Consider the following 22,753-nt stretch of genomic DNA (forward strand, 5'->3'; position numbering starts at 1 on the left):
ATAAAACTTTAAAAAAGAGAGAGAGAGGAAGGAGAAAAGGAAAGGAGGAGAGAAGGGGAAGAAAGCGCAACAAGCTGGCGCCGTGGCTCACTAGGCTAATCCTCCGCCTTGTGGCGCCGGCACACCGGGTTCTAGTCCCAGTTGAGGCGCCGGATTCTGTCCCGGTTGCCCCTCTTCCAGGCCAGCTCTCTGCTGTGGCCAGGGAGTGCAATGGAGGATGGCCCAAGTCCTTGGGCCCTGCACCCCATGGGAGACCAGGATAAGTACCTGGCTCCTGCCATCGGATCAGCGCAGTGCGCCGGCCGCGGCGGCCATTGGAGGGTGAACCAACGGCAAAGGAAGACCTTTCTCTCTGTCTCTCTCTCTCACTGTCCACTCTGCCTGTCAAAAAAAAAAAAAAAAAAAAAAGGCAGAACAAACACACACTGCTTCTTTAAGGGAGAGAGCCAGCTAGTAACTGTTAAAGAAAAGATGAGGCCAGAGAAATACACTGTTGTGCAGTCCCCAAGGAAACCACTGATTCAATCAAGGACCCTCCGTGGGTGATAAAACCATTAAGTGAAAGGTTGATGGGTGGGAGTTGCAGGTTGAATTATGCCCTCCATAAAAGATATGCTGGAGTGCGAATCCCCAGCACCCCAGGATGAGCATTCACTTGGGACCAGGAGCACTGCAGATACAGTTAGTCACGACGGGGTCTTAGCAGAGTGGGTGGGCTCCGAGGGCAGTGGGACCAGGGGTGCCTGCCGCTCTCCTCTCGGAAGCTGGATGGGGAAAGGGAGGAGTTTTCCCTCCGGGTCTCAGAGGGAGCACAGCCCTTACAATGCATTATTTTCATACTTTCAGCCTCTGGACAACGAAGTTCTGTTGTTGTGGATCCCCCAGTTCACGAGCACGTGGTTACCAGCACCTCAGAAAACCAACACAGCGGGGAACAGGATCGCACAGTGCACGGTCGCCCCACCTCCGAGGGTACTTCCCAGAAAGTACATGGGAAGATGTGAGTAAAGGAGTAAAAGTAAGTTAATCCTGAATTCACGCATTGATTTTTTCATAAGCTGTATTTTCCATGAACATCTTGAGGGCCTCTTGTGTGCAAAAGAAAGAATTTCTACAGGAGAAATCCATTACCACTTAACCAATGTCAGTGTCATCGTATCTCCTGGTACGATGCAGTAAGAGGTACAGAATCACTCTGACAGCCTGGTTGCTGTAGGAAGTGGAATTCACTTCTTTCCCACTGCACTTGCTTCTGCCAACATAATGCTGTTGAACTGCTGGTGCCAGTTCTAAGCCTGGGTCTCCATGGGTGCTTCCACTCTCCTATAGACCCTCCCTTTTCCATGACTACAGGTGACGGCCAGCTTGCTGTAACAGAGTGATGAAACCGAGTCCAGTCACCTCAGCAGAGGTCAGCCCAGACTGACCAGCCACCAGTCAGCTTTCCAAATGACCCGGGACTTGTGAATGAGTCTGGCCAAAATCAGGTAAGCCCAGCCCAGAACAGTGACACTACCAACCCAGCGACTCTCGGTATTATACTGCTGTGTTTTTGTTTTTAAAAGATTTTATTTATTTGAGAAGTAGAGTTATAGACAGAGAGAGGGAGAGACAGAGAGAGGTCTTCCATCCACTGGTTCACTCCCCAAATGGCAGCAATGGCCAGAGATGGGCCAATCCGAAGCCAGGAGCCAGGAGCTTCTTCCAGGTCTCCCACGTGGGTGCAGGGGCCCAAGCACTTGGGCCATCCTCCACTGCTTTCCCAGGCCACAGCAGAGAGCTGCTAGGATCAGAACAGGAGCAGCCGGGACTTGAACTGGTGCTCACATAGGATGACGGTGCCATGGACCGATGCTTAGCCCACTATGCTACAGTGCCAGCCCCCAGCATTTCTGGAGCAGTTCGCAGTGATAATAAATTGTTAGTCATCTCTGTCATATTCTTGCTGTGTAAATAGAAGTTGGTTGTGAGGAAATGATCATAAAAACTTAATGTGTTCTTCAAAACAAGCAGACCCGATGCCATAAAAGCGTCAGTGTGTGACAGACTCAGCAGGGAGAGGTTCTAGACGGACTAGAACGGGGTTTCTCAGCCTTGACACTAATGGATATCTTGGGTCAGGTTGTGGGGCTGCTGTCCTAATTGTAGGATTGTTTTTTAAAGGTTTATTTATTTGAAAGCAGAGAAAGAGAAAAAGAGAGACAGAGAGAGAGAGAGAGAGAGAGAGAGAGAGAATGAACTTCCATCTGTTGGTTCACTCCCCAGATGACCACAACAGCCAGTACTGGGCCAGGCTGAAGCCCAGAGCCTGGAACTCCATCTGGGTCATTTTCTGAGGCTTTCCCAGGCACATTAGCAGGAAGCCAGATTGGAAGTGGAGTGGCTGGGACTTGAACGGCAAGTGGGATGCTGGTGTCGCAAGCGGCAGCTTTGCCCACTGGGCCGCAATGCCGGCCCCAAGAACTGCAGGATATTTAGCAGGCACACTGGTCTCTATACTTAAAAAAAAAAAAGATTTATTTATTTTATTTGAAAGGCAGAGTTACAGAGAGGCAGAGGGAGAGAGAGAGAGAGAGAGAGAAAGAGAGAGGTATTCCATCTGCTGGTCCACTCCCCAAATGGCCACAATGGTTAGAGCTGCACCAATCTGAAACCAGGAGCCAGGAGCTTCTTCCAGGTCCCCCAAGTGGGCTCAGGGGCCCAAGGACTTGGGCCATCTTTTACTGCTTTCCCAGGCCATAGCAGGGAGCTGGATCAGAAATGGAGCAGCCAGGACTCGAACCAGCGTCCATGTGGGATGCCGGCACTGCAGGCGGCGGCTTTACCCACTGAGCCACGGTAGCGGCCCCTGGTCTCTATCCTTTATATGCCAGTAGCACCCTCCATCGTGACAGTCGAAACTGTCTCCTGGCACTGGTAACTGTCCACCTCTGGCCTGGACTAGAGAGGAAGAATCAAATACAGTGTATGGAGCTTGTTAAGGGTAGGATCAAAGAAATAAAAAAGCTGTAGAGACAACTGAAGAAATCTGAATATGAACTTAAAGGTATTAGTGAATCGTCATTGGTTTTCCCGTGCCTGATAATGGTGTTGTAATTAGGTAAGAAAGTGTCCCTCGGGGCAGAGGCTGCAGTGCATCTTGGGATTCCCGTATCCCATAATCCAGGTGCCAGTTGGAGTCCTGCCTGCTCTGCTTCCTGCTAGGGTATCCTGGGAGTCAGCAGATGATGGCTCAAGTATGTGGGAGGCACCCACATACTTGAATCAGGAGACCCAGATGGAGTTCGTGGCTCCTGGCTTTTGTCTGACCCAGCCCTGGCTGTTGCAGGCATTTGGGGAGTGAACCAGCAGACAGAAGTTCTCTCTCTCTCTCTCTCTCTCTCTCTCTCCCCTTTTCTCCCTCTCTCTCTGTCACTTTGCCTTTCAAACAGATGAAAATAAATAGTTAAAAAAAGAGAATTCCTTTATTGTTCGGAGAGGTTTACTGAACTATGTAAAGTATCATGACATATTCAACTATTTTGAAACGCTTCAATGGATAAAAGTCTGTATATATTATTATTATTTTTATTTGAGAGGAAGAGAGAGAGCCCATCTGCTGGTTCACTCCCCAAATGCCTGCAGCAGCGTGGGGCTTGGGGGCCAGGAACTCATTCCAAGTCTCCCAGGGGTGGCAGGCACCCAGTTACTTGAGCCAGCACCTGCTGCCAGCCAGGGTGTGCGACAGCAGGAAGCTGGACTTGGGAGCAGTGCTGGGACTCTAGGCTCTCCATTAGGGACATGGATGTCCCAGCCAGAGGTTTAACTGCTAGGCCAAACACCCACCCCCAAAATGTCTATTTGTAGAAGAGATAAAGCAAAGGTGAAAACAAGCTTAACAACTGGGAGATCATGGGGGCATTCATTGTATCATTCTTTTGACCTTTGTGGGTTTGGAAAACTTCAAGATAACAAAGTTTGGGGGGGGGGAGTTAATTGCATCTCTCCTGCCAGAGTCTTTATTCAAGAAGTGTGGCAGAAGGAGCAGGATTGCTTTAAACGAACCCAAGGGCTCCGTCCACCTTGCCTGCACAGTGTGCTCCCTTGGGTGTGGGGGTTGGGGTTGGGCCAGGGCTTCCCCCAGTCTGAGGAGCCACCCACAGGTTCACCTTCCCAGGGAAACACTGGCTTCCTTCCCCTGGGTGGTATCCCACGGGACCAAACGTCCAGGTGCCGGGCAGCTTGGGTGCATTTCCCAGGCAACTCTGGTAAACAACCCCCGGATCCAGGCTGCCTGCTGCCAGAAAAGTCTGATTATTTCTTTTACTGGTAAGCCTGCTCTTGCACTGTGTACACAAGAAGTTTCCACGCCTTGAACGAGGCCAGGAGGTCGCCCAGGGGACAACAGGAGGGTGGGATGCTGTGCCTTCTTCCCTTCTGTGAATGAGCCTGGCTTTTTAGTTTTCTCTCCCCACCTTTACCATGTGTTGTAGTGGAATTCAAACAAGCTCTGGCTCATCAAAGTAAAAACCACAGAGACCCAAATGCAAGGGAGCTGGCATTTAAAACAAGGCAAAACTCAGAAATCCAAAAGGAAAATGCTAATCAATGCGTTTCTAGAAAACATTTACAACTTTTACATGGCAAAAACAAACGTGAAGAGGAGGGCTTTGGCATAATCTGTAAGTCACTACTTGGAGCAGCGCATCCCACACTGGGGTGGTCGGGTTGGAGGCCCAGTTCTGCTCTTGATTCCAGCTTTCTGCTAATGCACACCACTAGGAGGCAGCAGGTGATGGCTCAAGGGGTTGGGCCCCTGCTACACCTGTAGGAAGCTTGAACTGAGTTCTGGACCCCTGATTTCCAGCCGTGGAAGATCTCTTTCTCTATGCGTCTCTCTGTCTTGGCCTTTCTAATTAAATGTACTAATTTAATAATTGATGACAATAAGAAAATGTCATACAGAGGGCCAAAGACAAACGGCACAGTAGAAAGAATTATTTAAAACAGAACAGAAACGTACTTATTTCTTTATGACACAAGAGATCATATGGTTTTACAAGGAAAAAAATGAGCAGGAAAACAAAGAATATGAGCAAACATTCATGAAAAAATGAGAATGACAAAGGTATTTGGGAAAAATGCTCAACTTCATTAATGCTTATTTGAAAATCCCCAATCAGCAAGGTGCCATTTTTACCTATGAGTGAAAAAAAGCTTAAAGCTCAATAAAACATAGTTTTGGCAAAGTCAAAGTGGAAATTACACTGTGGATGGAAAGGTGGAGTGGAGTCTTTTCAGGATTATAATTTGAGAACATCTAATTCAACTGACATGCACATTTGCTTTGACCCAGCAATTTCACTGAGTGGAATTTATCCTACAGATAGAACCGTGCAAGTCCCCAGTGACATATGCATAAAGAAATTCATGGAAAAATTGTTGATAATAACAATATAGGTAGAAATGATTTAAATGCTCAACAGTTGGATAACAGCTAAATAAATTTGTGGCACATCTCATAATTAAAAGATCTACATGTGGGGCCAGCACCACTGTGGTGCAGTGGGTTAACACCCTGACCTGAAGTGCTAGCATCCCATATGGGTGCCAGTTTGAGACCTGGCTGCTCCATTTCTGATCCAGCTCTCTGCTGTGGCCTGGGAAAGCAGTAGAAGAGGCCCAAGTCCTTGGGCCCCTGCACCTGCGTGGGAGACCTGGAAGAAGCTCCTGGATCCTGGCTTCGGATCAGTGCAGCTCCGGCCATTGCAGCAATTTGGGGAGTGAACCAGTGGATGGAAGACCTCTCTCTCTCTCTCTCTCTCTCTCTCTCTCTCTCTCTCTCTCCCCCTCCCTCCCTCCCTCCCTCATTCCCTCCTTCCCTCTCCTCTTTCTGTGTAACTCTTTCAAATAAATAAATAAATCTTTAAAAAAATAAAATCTACATGTGCTGATGTAGAAATATTTCTGATATGTTCTTAAATGAATAAAGTAAGGTATAGGATATAGTGTATGACCTGCTATGTGTAAAAATACTGTATCATATATTCTTATATGGAAAAATAGTTAATGAGGTTACTCTTTAGTAAGAAATAGTTAACAGTGTTGACCTTGAAATAATAGCAGGAAGAATTATTTTTGTTTGTTTATTTAAAAGGCAGGGTTACAGAGAGAGTGAGAGAGAGGTTTTTTCTTTTTTTAAGATTATTTATTTATTTATGTAATTATTTATTTATTTGAAAGGCAGAATTACAGAGAGGCAAAGAGAGTGAGAGGAAGAGAGAGAGAGGTCTTCCATCTGCTGGTTCACTCCCCAAATGGCCACAATGGCCAGAGCTACACCATTCTGAAACCAGGATCCAAGAGCTTCATCTGAGTCTCACACGTGGGTGCAGGGGCCCAAGGACTTGGGCCATCTTCTACTGCTTTCCCAGGCCATAGCAGAGAGCTGGATCGGAAGTGGAGCAGCCAGGTGTCAAACTGGCGCCCATATGGGATGCCAGTACTGCAGGCAGCGGCTTTACCCATTATGCTACAGCACCCACTCAGGATGAATTCTTTCCTTCCACTTTAAACTTTTAAGTTTTTTTTTTAATATTTATTTATTTATTTATTTACTTGAAAGGTAGAGTTACAGAGAGGCAGAAGGAGAGACAGAGAGATCTCCCATCCACAGGTTAACCTTCCAAATGGCTGCAAGGAGCCAGGAGCTTCCTTTGGGTCTTCCATGTGTATAGCAGGGGCCCAAAGACTTGGGCCATCCTCCACTGCTTTCCCAGGCACATTAGCAAGGAGCTGGATTGGCAGTGGAACAGCTGGGACTCAAACCAGTGCTCATATGGGGTCCTAGTGCTGCAGGCTGTGGCATTAACCCACTGTGCCACAGCGCCAGCCCTGAAATTTCTATTTTTATTTTTATTACAGTCCTGTGTTTTACTATGAAAAAAAAAATCATAGATTTAGCCTTGAAAAAGCTTTCAAAATGTCAATCAACATCTCTTCTAATATTTTTATGGAAAATACTTTGAGCCCGCGCTGAGGCGCTGGCATCCTATATGGGCACTGGTATGAAAGTCCCAGCTGCTCCACTTCCTATCCAGCTCCCTGCTAATGCACCTGGGATAGTAGCAGAGGATAGTCTAAGTGCTCCTGCAAGCACATGGGAGACCCAGAAGAAGCTCCTGGCTCCTGGCTTCGGATTGACCCAGCTCCGTCCATTGCAGCCATGTGGGGAGTGAACCAGCAGATGGAAGACCTCTTTCGCTGCCTCTCCCTCTGTCTGTCTGTAACTCTGCCTCTCGAATAAATACTTTAAAAAAAAAAGTACTTTAATTAATTACTGAAATAGGATAACATTGGGTGTGGGTAAATTGTTTTTAGCTCGAGAGCAAATATGCAAATCTGTGGAGCTGTTGCAATAAGGACTACGAGGTCCGAGGTCCGAGGTCCGGAGCCTAGGAAGGTGGGATCCGAGCAGCAGCTAAGTGAAGCAGTCCTGGGTCATTCACGTTTCCCAAGAGGCTCTGGCCCAGCGTTCAGCAAGGCTCCTGCAGGGCAGGGAGGGCCCAGCAGGGGAAAAAAAAAAATAGTGTGATAGGAAATTTTCTTTCTCTTTCTTCAGGAGCATGAAAGTGAAGTTATAAACACGAATCAAAGGGATTAAGATGCGGGAAAAATGAGTGATGGCACGTGGCTGATGTCACTGTTTACAAATGCACCTGTTGGTGCTGGCTGGTCCTCTTTACAGCACCTCAGGGATTCATCTGCGAGGACCTAGGCTCTCAGGGGAACGGGTTTTGTTCTCAGTGAAGTGGCACGTACAGTTCCTGGGGCAGGCTCCCTTAATTCCTATTAGTCATTTCACAGCTGTATCTTGGGAAGAGAAAATTGCAAATACTTTTGGTTGATTTCACAAGTAAACTAAAAACAAGGCCTTCACAGTTCCCATTTGTTTACAATTTTCAAGTGAGTAAGACATGGCTCCCCTCACGGCTGTTTCTCCCGGAGTCGAGGTTGTCTGTTGCATGACCTTCCCGGTTTCCACGCTGCTTGTGTGTGGAGATTTGCTGGCTGTCATGTCCCAGGTGGATGCTGAGCCACCTACCCCTCGTCTGTTATTAAACTGCTGGTACTATTTTTGTTCGATGATTTATGATTCTAAGGTTGTTCAGGGACACTATTTGAAAACACAGGTCAATTACTGAGTGAGACACCCGATCTGATCATAGGTTCGTTATTTTTTAGGTTGTTTAAGGACATTAGATGAATGCACAAATTTGTTATTGTAGAACAGCTATGACTCCTGAAAGTGCACATACGGGGATCATTATTATAGACTGGGTTGTGACAGCTGGCCTTGATTTAGTTATTTCCTCAAGAAGACACTTTGAGCAATTATTGGAATGCCTCCCCTCCGTAATTACAATAATAATGACGATGGTTTTGCAACTGAATGTGCAACTCAGGGTGTATACACTCAATCCCTGTTTTTAGCTTGTTTCTCTTTTGACATTGATGTCAGCTGCTGTTTTCAGGTTTCTTGAAGAACAGAGAACCATTTCTCTATGGAGAACCAGTGAACTACATGGAGAAAGTAATCTAGGACCAATGCAGCAAGCTATGCGAAATCATTACTAGAGATGGTATTTAATTTTTTAAAATATTTATTTATTTGTTTATTTGAAAGGCAGAGTGACAGAGAGAGGAGAGATAGAGAGAGGTCTTACATCCACTGGTTCACTCTCCAAATGGCTACAATAGCTGGGGCTGGGCCAGGTTGAAGTTAGGAGCCAAGAGCTTCTTCAGGGTCTCCTATGGGGGTGCAGAGACCCAAGCACTTGGGCCATCTTCAGCTACTTTCTCAGCTGCATTAGCAAGGAGCTGGATTAGAAGTAGAGCAGCTGGGACACAAACTGGTGCCCAGGCCAGCGCCGCGGCTCACTAGGCTAATCCTCCGCCTTGCGGCGCCGGCACACCGGGTTCTAGTCCCGGTTGGGGCGCTGGATTCTGTCCCGGTTGCCCCTCTTCCAGGCCAGCCCTCTGCTGTGGCCAGGGAGTGCAGTGGAGGATGGCCCAAGTGCTTGGGCCCTGCACCCCATGGGAGACCAGGAAAAGCACCTGGCTCCTGGCTCCTGCCATCGGATCAGCGCGGTGCGCCGGCCGCAGCGCGCCGGCCGCGGCAGCCATTGGAGGGTAAACCAACGGCAAAAGGAAGACCTTTCTCTCTGTCTCTCTCTCTCACTGTCCACTCTGCCTGTCAAAAATAATAAAATAATAAAAAAAAAAAAAAAGAAACTGGTGCCCATATGGGATGCTGGTGTTGCAGGCAGTTTCTCAACCTGCTATTCCACAATGCCAGCCTGGATGGTACTTAAAAAAAAAGATTTATTTATTTATTTGAAAATAGGAGTTACACACAGAGAGAAGGAGAGGGAGAGAGAAAGAGAGAGATCTTCCAACGGCTGGTTCACTCCTCAATTGGCTGCAGCAGCCAGAGCTGTGCTGATCTGGAGCCAGGAGCCTCCTCTGGGTCTTCCCATGTGGGTGCAGGGGCCTAAGGACTTGGGCCATCTTCTACCAGTTTCCCAGGCCATAGCAGAGAGCTGCATTGGAAGTGGAGCAGCTGGGACTCAAATCAGCGCCCACATGGGATGCTGGCACTGCAGGTGGCAGCTTCACCCGATATGCCCCAGTGCCGGCCGCAGCCCGCATGGTACTTAATTGATGCTGTGTCTGAGCTAGCTTTTTTTTTTTTTTTTTTTTTTTGCCTACCTGGAGAGAGGAATATATTTTCATTATTTGCTTTTTAAATTAACAAAACATCTTATTTAACAACTATAAAAATATCTGACAGTGCTTTTGTTCCATATTAACCAATGAAGGAGTTGCAAGTGGGAAAGATGATGATATAGAGAGGAGAGGTGTGTGTTGTGGGCAGACAGAAGAGAACAGAGTAGAAGGAAACAAAATACATGTAGAAAGAAGAGGAAGGCACGGAGAGTAATGAGGTAGACAAGGGGTAAGAGGACTGAGGATGACTGCTGCCATGGGAGAGCAGGTGCAGGAGAAAGCTCAAAGAGAAAAAAAAGTAAAAAAGGAGGCGAGGGGAAAAATTTAGCAATTTGGAGGATTTTTTTATATTTATATTTTATTTTATTTAATGAACATAAATTTCCAAAGTACAGCTTATGGATTACAATAGCTTCCCCCCCCATAGCATCCCTCCCACCCACAACACTCCCCTCTCCCACTCCCTCTCCCCTTCCATTCACATCAAGATTAATTTTCAATTATCTTTATATATAGAAGATCAATTTAGCATATATTAAGTAAAGATTTCAACAGTTTGCACCCACACAGAAACACAAAGTGTAAAATACTATGAGTACTAGTTATAGCATTAATTAAACACCTAAGAGTAATTGTGTATTAATTACAGAGTTCAACCAATAGTTTTAAGTGAACATAAAAAATACTAAAAGGGTAAAGTATTAAGTTCTTTTTTTTTCTGTTTCTTTTTGTTTGTTATATAGTTTTTTTTTTATTTAATAAATGTGAATTTACAAAGTGCAGCTTTTGTATTGTTGTGGCTCCCCCCCAACCTCCCTCCCTCCCGTGGACCTCCCCTCTCCCACTCCCTCTCCCATCCCGCCCTTCATCGAGTTTCATTTTCAATTACCTTCATATACTGAAGATCAACTTAGTATATACTAAGCAAGGATTTCAACAGGCTGCCCTCACACAACCGCACAAGGTATAGGGTATTGTTCAACTAGTAGTGTTGTTTTTAAGTTTCATAGTAGAACACATTAAGGACAGAGATCCTACGTGGGGAGCATGTACCCAGTGACTCCCGTTGTTAACAATTGGCACTCTTATTTATGACGTCAGCAATCACCCGAGACTCTTGCTATGAGCTGTCTAGGCTATGGAAGCCCCTTGAGTTCACCGACTCTGACCTTGTTTAGTCAAAGCCGTATCACAGTGGAGGTTCCTTCCTCCCTTCAGAGAAAGGCGCCTCCCTCCTTGATGGCCTGTTCCTTCTGCTGGGGTCTTGTTCACCAGGATCTTTCATTTAGATTGTTTTTTGCCACCGTGTCATGGCTTTCCATGCCTGTGAGACTCTCATGGACCTTTTAGCCATATCCGAATGTCCCAAGGGCTGATTCTGAGGCAGGAGTGCTGCCATTCTATGAGTCTGCTGTGTGTCCTGTTTCCCCCGCAGGATCATTCTCTCCCTTTTAATTCTATCCTTCGTTATTTGCTTACACTGGTCTTATTTGTGAAATCTCATAGACACATACCCTATCTTTTTGATCGGTTGTGTATTTATACTTATCACTTTACCAAGTGCGCTGGCATTGGTACTTGCCTCCTTGGTAAGATTGAGTTGAAATCCCCTGGCACATTTCTAGTTCCACCATTGGCGGTAAGTCCGAGTGAGCATGTGCCAACCTATATATCTAATTTGGAGGATCTTTTTAAAAAGCATTTATATTTGTTTTTTAAGTTCAATGTGGGATCTCTACAGCATGGCATCACACCAGCAGCACCTGTTAGCGACTGTCTTTGAAACAGGGATTCACTACTGTAGTTGTCAGCCTTCTGTTGCTATAAAGAAATACCTGAGAGAAGCTACTTGTGAAGCGAAGAGATTTGTTTTGGCTCGCTGTCTTGGAGGCTCACGGCTCGGAAGACTGGGTGGGCTCCATTGGTTTGGGCTCCGGTGGTGGCCTCCTTGCTGGAAGAGTCCTGAGGCCGGGCAGAACAGATGGCAAGAGGAGCACATATATTTATTTACTTATTTTAAAGATTTATTCATTTATTTATTTGAAAGTCAGAGTTACACAGAGAGAGGAGAGGCAGAGAGAGAAAGAGAGAGAGAGAGAGAGAGAGAGAGAGAGAGAGAGAGAGAGAGAGAGAAAGAGAGAGAAGTCTTTCATCTGATGGTTCATTCCCCAATTAGCCGCAACAGCTGGAGCTGCACCGATCTGAAGCCAGGAGCTTCTTCCAGGTCTCCCACGCAGGTGCAAGGGCCCAAGGACTTGGGCCTCTTCTACTGCTTTCCCAGGCCACAGCAGAGAGCTGGATTGGAAGTGGAGCAGCCGGGTCTCCAACTGGAACCCATATGGGATGCCGGCGCTTCAGGCCACAGCGCCGGCCCCCGCATGTACTTATGTCTATGTCTTTGTGGTCTCTTAGAAAGCCACCAGAATCTAATCATGGGCCCCACCCTAATGACTCATTGCAATCCAATCACCTCCCAAAGGCCCTGCCTCCAAATATGACTGCATTAAGTGTCCACCATTAACATAAGACTATGGGGACCAAACCTTTATTTAACACATGGGTCTTTAGGGCACATTCAGCGTCTACATCACAGCAAATGCTGTGGACAGCTCTTTACACTAAATCATTTTAATTGCAGACTTAGCAATAAAGTGGGAAAGTTGAGAAGGACACGTTAGGGAGTGCCTGTCCAAGCTGGCTGCCATTGAGTATTGGGTTTCTTTTCTTTTTTTTTTTTGACAGGTAGAGTGGACAGTGAGAGAGAGAGAGAGAGACAGAGAGAAAGGTCTTCCTTTTACCGCTGGTTCACCCTCCAATGGCTGCCTCGGCTGGTGCTTTGGCCGGCACACCGCGCTAATCCGAAGCCAGGAGTCAGGCGCTTCTCCTGGTCTCCTATGGGGTGCAGGGCCCAAGCACTTGGGCCATCCTCTACTGCACTCCCGGGCCACAGCAGAGAGCTGGCCTGGAAGAGGAGCAACCGGGACAGAATCCTGCGCCCCGACCGCGACTAGAACCCAGTGTGCCGGCGCCATAGGCGGAGGATTAGCCTAGTGAGCTGCGGTGCCGGCCGAGTATTGGGTTTCTGGATGCTGACTTCCCAGGAGGAATTCCAAAGGAAAGAGGGGAGCTCAGCTGTCACTTACTGACAGTTTTCTGCGACCCAATTACCCCAAGACTTGTGGGGGGAAAGTTTTCAATCTCAGCTGCACACAGAAATCTTTTGAGGAACTTAAAATATATGTGGATGCCTTGGCCCCGCCCCTAAGATGGCTTGGGGTGTTGTGTGGGGATTTTTGAAACTTCTCTCACGTGAGTCCAACATATAAGCCAAGGGTGTAGACCACTGCTTAGGGGCTTCCCCTCTGCTGCTGCTCACCAGAGAATGCCATTGTCGTTCCTGTTACTTTTTGGGCTATGAGAGCAGTGACCCAAACAGTGAGCTGGATAAAACTAAGTCACAGGGCAGAAGCTGTCATTATTTAGCAACAGGCATGGCTGTCAATCAGTGTGGAGTTGGCGTAAGGTGGGGGAATACTGTTGAGTTTGAGAAAATTAGCAATATGATTAAAAAAAAAAAAAAGGTCTCTAAAAGTTTGCATTTGAGAAGTGACTTGATTCCAACGTTACGATGGCATCTGGTATCCCTCTCAAGGCAACTTCAGTGGCCCTTCAGCTGATCTGCGGTGTCGGGGAGCCAGGAGAAGGGGTGTGCACCTTTTCTGCTTGTTTGCTGTACTCTGCGACTCAACCTATCCCTAGCTGCACTGCCTACCCCGTGCTTCCGTGCTGTCTGACCCCTCTCGAGGTTGGATCTGCTTCTCTTTTCCAGGGTGCAGCCATCTAGGACTTGCTATCACCATGCTCTCCTCTCGCTGTCATGCTCCAGTTCCCTCTTTTTTGGTAACACGGAAGCTTATTTACCTGCTAATATTCTCCAAGGGAACAGAGGAGGAAGCTGTCCTGAGATAGCCCGGTCTTTTCATGCTATGTAACATAGACACACATTGCCATTTATAGTGGCCATCTGGAGCCTAAAGCTCCCCAGACCAGGAAGGGATTCTAACACGATGCCTTTCATGTCAAACAGGAATTAAGGGCTGCCTTCACAGACCTACAGGGGCCAACACCTATGGGACTAGGGGTCACCTCCAGATGATTCTACTATATTCTAGGGGTAGTTTTTGTTAGGAATTACATTTAACCCGTGGTCCTCTTGTGAAGACAATATTGCTACTGTTATGGTTTACCTTTAGCCAAAATTTTATATTTCAAGTTCTTGCTGTTTACTTTAGATAAGAATCCTAAGCACCGGCCCATGCAAGCAGACAACATGGGAAAGTTCAGGACTTATTTGGAAAGGGAGAGAAATACACAGGATCGTGCAGGCTTTATTAAGGGAAAGTGGGTCAGCAAGAGTAAACGGGGAGTTCCATACCAGCCTTTTCTAGGGAGTAGCCCAGAGACTATAAGCGAGAGAGGGCATGCAGGTGAGAGCAGGCACAAGAAGCGGCAATGCCTCTTATCCACTTTTTTTTTTTTTTTTTTTTTTTTTTTGCAGGCAGAGTGGACAGTGAGAGAGACAGAGAGAAAGGTCTTCCTTTGCCGTTGGTTCACCCTCCAATGGCCACCGTGGCTGGCGCACCGTGCTGATCCGAAGCCAGAGCCAGGTGCTTCTCCTGGTCTCCCATGGGGTGCAGGGCCCAAGCACTTGGGCCATCCTCCACTGCACTCCCGGGCCACAGCAGAGAGCTGGCCTGGAAGAGGGGCAACCGGGACAGAATCCGGCGCCCCGACCGGGACTAGAACCTGGGGTGCCAGCGCCGCTAGGCGGAGGATTAGCCTATTGAGCTGCGGCGCCGGCTTCTTATCCACTTCTAAAAGGGGTGTGCTTATGTAGTCTGATTGACGGGTGGGTCGATATAGGTGAGATCATGTAGGGAGCAGGGGGCGTGGCCTTTAGCTCCCCGATTAGTCCCTTGTCTCTACCACCACCTTCTCTGAAGGCTCTCTGTGTGTTGATTCATTCCATACCCAACTGCTTGGTTGTGAGCTCTTCAATGGCCAGGTGTATTCCCAGTCCCTTCCACAGGGGGAGGTGACCAGCAAGTGTTTACCAGATGAACAGATGAATGTTTAACCCATCTCAGTGCTGTGGGCTGGAGCCAGCAGGAGGTGCAAGGGGAAGGAACTCCTACTCCCTCCTACAAAGCCCAGGGTGCTCTGCTGGCTAAGGCACAGGGAGAGAGCCTGGGGAGCTCCTGGTTGAAGAATCCCCTTAACCTCAAGCCTTTCTACCCAGAGGTCTGGGATACTCCTTTTCTGAGCCAACTGTATGCTTCCCCAGAGGCAGTCTGGTTCCAAATCATTAGGAATATGTTAGTTGCTTTCTTGAAATACCATTTTGTCAGCTTGCTTTAGATGTGGCAATTTGCAAAGCACCCCCCAGCAGTTGACAGCTCATCCCTAGCTGTGTGGTGTCCAGACGTTTCCTGGGATTCCTGCCCACCCCCAACGCAGCACGAGGTGTCTGCCAACCCCGGGCTATGTTCTCTACTCGAACCAGCAGCACTTCATTGTGCCTGAGATTTTAAAAATTCTGCATGGGTGAATGTCCAGAAAATAAACCATGCAGTACTTCATAATTTAAGAATTATCATGCAGGGCCAGCTTCATAGTGCAGTGGGTTGAGCTACTGCCTGAAAAGCTGGCATCCCATATGTTGCTCCCCGTCTTCGTGGAGGAACGACACAGGACCCTGCGCTGTTCTTTTGTCTGCTCGGCCCTTCCCGGGTTTGCTGCTGGTTCTTCCCGGGTTGGCTACCGTCCCTTCCACCTCCGTGGAAGGGCGGTTCCCCCTGCCACTTTCCCCACTTCCGCGGGGGAGCGGCACACCGCCGGCTGGCTCTCTCGGGGGCTGCACAGGTGTTCCTTCAGATAGATGTTCCTGGTGCATGTTGTCTCTCTCCTCCTTTATAGTCCTCTTCCACCAATCCCAACTCTGCTACCCACACGCCGAGTACGCTGCTCTCTTCCAATCAGGAGCAGGTCCTGCTGTTTATTGGTTGAACTGGAGGCAGCTGTGTAGAAGCTATTTCCTCCTCTCCCAGCGCCATATTGTGGGAGAGCAGATGCATAGAATAAGTCTTAATTCCAGTAACTTAGTCTAGTCCGAGTTGCTCCCAGTTGCTCCCCACACCCATAGGAGGGCTGATTTGAGTCCTGGCTGTTCCACTTCGGATCCAGTTCCCTGCTAATGTGCCTGGGAAAGCAGTGGAAGATGGCCCAAGTACTTGGGCCCCTGCTACCCATGTGGGAAACCCAGATGGAGTTCCTAGCTCTTGGCTTCAACCTGGCCCAGCCCCAGCCATTGTAGCCAGTTGGGAAGTGAACCAGCAGATGGAAGATCTCTGTCTCTCCGTGTGTCTCTTTCCTGCCCTCCCTTCTTCTTTTTCTCTTTGTAACTCTACTTTTCAAATAAGTAAAATAAATCTTTTTTTTTTTTTTTTTTGGACAGGCAGAGTTAGACAGTGAGAGAGAGAGACAGAGAGAAAGGTCTTCCTTCTGTTGGTTCACTCCCCCAAATGGCTGCTATGGCTGGCGCGCTGTGCCAATATGAAGCCAGGAGCCAGGCGCTTCCTCCTGGTCTCCAATGTGGATGCAGGGCCCAAGCACTTGGGCCATCCTCCACTGCCTTCCTGGGCCACAGCAGAGAGCAGGACTGGAAGAGGAGCAACCGGGACAGAACCAGCGCCCCAACCGGGACTAGAACCCTGAGTACCGGCGTCGTAGGCAGAGGATTAGCCTAGTGAACCACAGCGCCGGCTGTAAAATAAATCTTTAAAAAAAAGTAAGAATTAGAAGGATTAGCAGGCACCTAGGGATCACCCAGTCCACACTGGCTGACTAGGTCAGCTGGTTGGTACTGGGAGTACCACATCTAGAACCTGTATTCTTTGTGTGGGACCTCACTGTGAGCTGGCCTCCTCTGGATTTATGCTTGTGTGGATGTAACTGTTGCAGTTATTGTTTCTTTTTGAAGTTCTTTTTCCCTGGCCAGAGACTTCTTGATCCTCCTTTATAGAGGCTTCAAGGTCATGGCTCAGACCAGAGTGTTTACAAAAAAAACCAGGCACTTACAGAGAGGTCTCATTGCCAGCTCCTGCACTCCTGATGCTCTGGCTCCAACCAAGCTCAGCAAATGAAGGAAGGGATAGAGTGGATTCTGGAAGCAGGGATTTCTAGGTTTGGATGCCAACAGGAAAACAGATGAACTCCGATTCCTCCAGCAGGCTGCGGCTGCTGCTGCCACCTCCTGGGAGAAGAGAAGACCTTAGCCTCCTACCTGAGCTGGTCTCAATGCTCACCTGCGACTTGGGCAAGGGTCCCCCCTGGGGCAGGGCTGAAATCCTTTGTCCTTGGAAATAAAAGGATAGCTTCCTGCTTAGCAAACTCTGATTTTCACCCATTTCTGACAGCAGTGCTGTGCTCACAAGAAATCATTTCAAACCACAAAGTTGAAATTGGGAGCCACCAGAGAACAGAAATAAGATTGAGACGTAGCTGTTAGCTTTAGGAATCGGTGCAAATCCTTTTCCTGTCCTTGTGGATCCTGAATCTTGGGGTGATGTTAGGTGGAGAGGATCCATGTGAGTCTGGTGAATCTCAATGTCCCTCTTTTGACTTGCAGGGCTGTCGTGAGGACGGATTGAGAAGATGTGTGTTCCTGGTAAGCAAGAGGAGGTTTGATGGGCATTGTACCGGGGACATGCTCATTCTTCTAATCCCACCAGTGATTTTCCTCATTTTCTGGCTAAAAAAGTGTCAACAACCCCTATGCCTTTATTTTTGTCCAGTATTCTGATTTATAGATGACCCCTAAGCAAACTCCTTTTATGTTATTTTAAAAATTTACTAGAGAAAGAGAGAAAAAGAGAGAGAGAGAGAGAGAGAAATATGCTCCTATCTGTTGGTTCATTGGAGATGGCCGCAGCAGAGCTGGGGCTGAAGCTGGCAGCCGGGAACTCAGTCTATGTGGGTGACAGGAAACCAGTCGCTTGAGGCATCACCACTGCCTCCTAGGGTCTGCTTTAGCAGGAAACTGGAGTCAGGAGCATGTCAGATATTGAAGCCAGGTAACTCCAATATGGGATATGGGCATCTTACTTGCTAGGTGAAATGCCTGCCCAATCATAAATTAGTGGTAAGAAGTTCAGGAGGTCTAAGGGTTTCAACCTAGGAAATATTTATTTAAAGAATAATGTAGATGTAGACCTCAAAAATTCCATATTAAGCACATCAAGAAAGCAGCAACTAAGAACTTAGGTTCAAGGTTCAGATCTGCAATAGCTGTTGTGGGCTTGACAGCTAACATATTTGGGTGACAGCTAACATATTTGGGTATCATTTTTTCATCACTTGATTAATAATGTCACCAAGGAACATTTTTTCATTTCAAGCAGAAGTTGAATACTGTGTCATGCTTTGCCTGTTCTGACCTTCTAAAAGATGTTAAAGAAACCATGGGGCTGGCATTGTGGCATAATGGGTTAAGCCACCATCTGTAATGCCAGCAACCCATATGGATGGATGATGGGTTGCATTCTGGCTGCTCCACTTTTGATCCAGCTCCCTGCTGATGCACCTGGGAAAGCAGTGGAAGATGGCCCAACTGCTTGGGCCCCTGCCTGCCTGTGGGAGAACTGGAGGAAGCTCCTGGCTTCAGCCTGGCTGGGCCCTGGCCGCTGTGGCCATTTGGGGAATGACCCAGTGGATGGAAGCTCTCGCTGTCTTTCTCTTTCTTCCTCTGTAACTCTACCTCTCAAATAAATAATAAAATAAATCTTAAAAAAAGAAACCACGAACTTTAAGTGATCCTCATATGATAAAGTAAGTCTTCTACAGATCCCTATAAGACCTATCTGAAGATTCTTTCCCCTTTGACCAATGAAATATAGGTCTTATTTTAACCAATCGCATACAGAGCCATGGATTCATTCCAGCTTAATCAGAGTGTTTGTTTCTAATCCTTTGCTATGGTTTGAATGGCTGTATCCCCTCCAAAATTCATGTTGAAATTTAATCCCCAATGCGACAGTATGAAAAGGTCGATAATGAGGCTGTGAGGGCTCTGCCCTCATAAATGAGATTAGTAGCCTTGTACAAGGGCTGCAGCCCTTCCCCTCCATTCCTCCTGCCACGTGAGGTCACAGTGTTTGTGCCCTCTGGAGGACATGGTAATCAGGCACTACCTTGGCAGGAGACAGACTGGGCCCTCACCAGACGCAGAACCTGCAGGCGTTGTATTCTTGGCCTGCAGAACTGTGAGAAAGAAATGTCTGTTCTTTATAAAGTACCCAGTCTTGGATATTTTGTTATGACTAATTAGCGTAACAACCATGAAACCCCTTCCTGGACAATGAAAAACACCCGCTTTTTGCCTTCAGACAAATGATGTGCTCCTCTGCCCGAAAATAAACTCAGCTGTATTTATTTTGCTTTTTGACTATGGTGGCCTTATTATTACTTCACTGTATCTTGCATTTGAATAAAACTTCACAGTTTCCCAAATTTCTTCCCATTTATCACCTCATTTAAGAAGAAATGTGATGCAAGCAGACAGGATGGGTTTTTAATTGAGAGTTGGGCTTTGTTACTGGCTAGCTGTATCTCCTGGAATAAATCATTGTACGAGTCAGGGCCCCATTCTCTGTCTGAACGCCTTAACCAAGCCTTTGCATGAATAGCTCTTTCTCATTGTACAGGTTTTAGTTCAAATATTACCTTCTTAGAGAAGCTTCCCTTACCATCCGATCTGAAAACTTCCTGGGTTTGGTCTCTTCTTAGCACAGACTAAAGTTACCCAGTTATTTGTTATTTATTGCCCCACCAAAATGGAAGCTCCATGAAGTAGGGCCCTTGTCTTCTAGGACGGGGCCTAGTACATCCTAAGTGCCCAATAAATCTTTCTTGCAGGAAGAGATAGTGGATAGCAGACAGACCAACTATCAGTTAAGTCTCTGGGAAGTGTCTAAGGCGAGATGCAAAGTGAAAAGCCCTCGGGGATGATGACTGGGTGATTAGAGTTACAGGGTTATCACAGCTACTGCTGACCTCTGAAAAATGAAGATCCACTGTCCAGCTTCCCAGGGTACTGGAATATGTCCTGGCCTTTGAAGTGTAGGGGAACGACTTCCAGGCCTTCCATGTGCATCCTTAGAATAAACCCCATCAGCTAAAGGCCTGACACAGGAGAGAGTAAAGTGTATCCCTGGAGGGTGTAGCCACTGGTGGCCTTCTGCAAATTTTGACAATTCTTCAGTCTTCTATTTTATCTTAACATTTATGCAATGTTGAGCTCAGTATCATATTACATCCGTCTGTATTTATGTTAACACAGGAATGCTTTAAATGGCTTTATCATTTGTAAAATTTGTGCTGCAGGAAAGCTGTGCCCTAGGTCTTGTCACTCTCTGTGGCAATCAGACCTCAAGGATATTTGTTTGAACTCTGAGGTCTGGCCCTCTTGTTCACTTGCAATGAGTATATCCCTAGTTCAAGTTCTCCTTTAGCCGAATTCATTAATAAATATTTATTGAGCATCTGCTATGTGCTAGACACTATAGCAGGATACAACTGTGAACAAGACATGCAGGACGCCTACCTTCCTGGAAGTTTCCTTTTAGGGAGAAAGGGAAATAAAAAGGAAATTAAAATCTATTGTGATGTTTGCTCAGCTAAAGAGGGGAACTCAGATTGCTAAGGAAAAATGTTAGAAAATGTCACCTAACCTCAGAACAGGTGATGGGGGAAAGAGTGTCCCGGAACAAAAGAATCTGAAGGATGAGCAGGAATTAGCCTGGTGAAATCTGGGGAGAATGTTCCAGGAGTGGCTTAGGTTCAGTCCTGGAGGCAAGAACACAGAGTGTAGAGACAATTCAGTGTGCTGGTCCAGTGTGACCAGAGTACAGGGAGAAGGAAGGAGGGGGCCGAGAGTGGGCGTGGAGGCGGCCCTCGGGGCGGGTAACCAGTGGCCTCCGTTCTACAGTTTACAGGGGAACGGAAGTCACTGGAAGGTTTTTAAGCTTAGGGAGAGCTGGTTTATATGTTTTAAAAGAAGATTGCCTGTGAACCATAACTGTTTTAGAGAATAACAAAAACTTAATATTGACATTAAGGGAACAAGTATAATTAGCAAATTTTGGCCCCCAAATTAAGCGAAGGGCGTCTCCATCTCAATCTTTTCCTGTTTACAGTTTCTTTTTTCCCCAAAAAATAACCGCTTGGTGTCTCTGGGACTGAGCAGTTTCCCGCAGGTCCCAGCACTCTCTCAAGGAGCAGACACATTCCATTCCGCCTGGCGGCCTGGATCTGCTATCCCAGCAATGGCCACTACAAAGGATCCTCCCTACAGCAGCCGGGACACAGGAGAGGCTGGAGCTGAGTGACCACCGCCAGAAGGGAAAAGCAGTATTGCGGGGTCGGACTCCTTTGGTCATTCACTCCGGCGCCTCCATCATCAGGTGGGAAGATGGCACTGCCCAGGAGTAGCCACTGAGGGACTTTGGTAACCGTGTTAGAAGTTAGAAATCCACCTATGTGTGTGAACCGCCGAGGGAAACACAGCTCCCCAGGAAAGGAAAGGAGCAGCCTTGGGAGCAGCCCAGTACTGTACACCGCAAAGCCCTGTCCACACCCCCCTAACTTTCTTTTCTTTTTTTATTTAAGGTAAACAAATTTCATGCATTTCATATATACAGCTTTAGGAAATAGTGATATTTCCCACCCCAGTAACTTGAAAGGTGGCCCGAACCTGCCCCCCAAGGAAGGCATCCCAGGAGAGACCTCTCTGCCTACTGCCAAGTGGGCCCCCAGTCCGCTAACACTGGGTACTAAAAGCTTGGGAGGAACTCCAAACACCCCACACCCAGGAAACCCTTGGTCCGGGAGAAGGCGGTGGAGGGTGGGGGGAGGAGAAAGGCGGGAGGCGAAGTCTGAATGCAGCCGGTGCGCTCAGCTCTTGCCTGAGCCGCCCGCAGGGTGTAGCAGGTGTATTTCAGCTCTTTACGGTCAAGCCCACTGGACCTGTCCGGTGTATTCTCTCGGTGAACTGATGTAAGCTTGCTGAGCCCAGGCTGAAAGACGGGTGCTCTCCCTGATCTGTCTGGAGAGGCGCCCATCCGTCCTGGCCCCCGGGGAACATTCTACCCCCCTCTCTCGCCGGAACCCGCTCCCGCGCCAACAACCTCCCTTAGGCTCACCTCCCGCCCGGCAACCGCGGCAGCTAAGCCCAGACATCAACTCGCAGAGCCCGGACGCGCAGGTGCAGCGCCGGCGCCTCTGCTGCAGCTGCCAGACCCCGGGAGAGCCCGCGACCCCGCGTCCGTTTCGTGAGAAGCCGCTGCGGGGAGTGGCGGGGGTGGGGTGGGGGCGCCCCGAAAGCTTTCCCACGCCGTCTAGGAAGGGCTGGCCTGGGCCTCCCACGCTTCTCCACTGTGTGGGGCTCTATTTCGGTGGGCTGGACACCCAGCGCTCACCAGCTCCGCCGGGGGCCGAGGCCAGCCTGGAGCCAGCGGTGCCCCGAGATCCGTGGGAGGCCCCCGAAATGCTGCCGGCGACGGGGCAGGCGCCGGGCTGGTCTCCCTGCGACTCACCTGGCAGCCCCCGCAGGACAGGACTCGGGCCGTCACCCTCTAGCTCCTTTCAGCGCTGTTTCCTTAAGGGATTTACGACTTGGCCGGAGCGGCCCTTTTCCTCGTGCGTCTTCCACAACTGTAATTGGCCTCCTTTCCTGAGAAGTCTTGGCTTTTTTCCTCACCTCCGCTCCTAAAAGACGTCTTCTGCGCCCCATCCCTGGCAAGGCACCCCCTAGCCCCTCCAACCTCCCGCCAGAAGAGCCCCGCAAGCGCTCACAGCCCAGACGCGGCCACCAAGCCGCGGGCGGCGGGGGACGCCCGAGGACACGACGGCGCGGGCCTCGGCCCCTTTA

General features: G+C 48.2%; 1 protein-coding gene and 1 long non-coding RNA gene across 6 annotated transcripts in view; one reads left to right on the forward strand and one right to left on the reverse strand.

Annotated features, from left to right (window-relative positions):
* MKLN1 (muskelin 1) overlaps positions 1-22,753 on the forward strand; it is a 365,877-nt gene that overhangs the window by 175,468 nt on the left and 167,656 nt on the right. For 4 of the 5 annotated variants that reach the window (XM_070071320.1, XM_070071319.1, XM_070071316.1 and 1 more), the window contains 4 exons: positions 847-1,018; positions 1,354-1,487; positions 17,456-17,494; positions 21,081-21,287. The gene's annotated coding sequence lies outside the window, so the exon portion shown is untranslated. The remainder of the gene's footprint in view (positions 1-846; positions 1,019-1,353; positions 1,488-17,455; positions 17,495-21,080; positions 21,288-22,753) is intronic. The other variant, XM_070071318.1, reaches the window with a different exon arrangement.
* Positions 10,647-22,734, reverse strand: LOC103348641 (uncharacterized). Its single transcript, XR_516957.4, has 3 exons — positions 22,419-22,734; positions 16,906-17,080; positions 10,647-11,730 (listed from the first exon to the last, which is right to left on the reverse strand). It is a non-coding gene; the product is annotated as an uncharacterized lncRNA (long non-coding RNA).

The sequence above is a fragment of the Oryctolagus cuniculus genome, chromosome 3, assembly GCF_964237555.1.
Source record: "Oryctolagus cuniculus chromosome 3, mOryCun1.1, whole genome shotgun sequence".
Lineage (NCBI taxonomy): Eukaryota > Metazoa > Chordata > Mammalia > Lagomorpha > Leporidae > Oryctolagus > Oryctolagus cuniculus.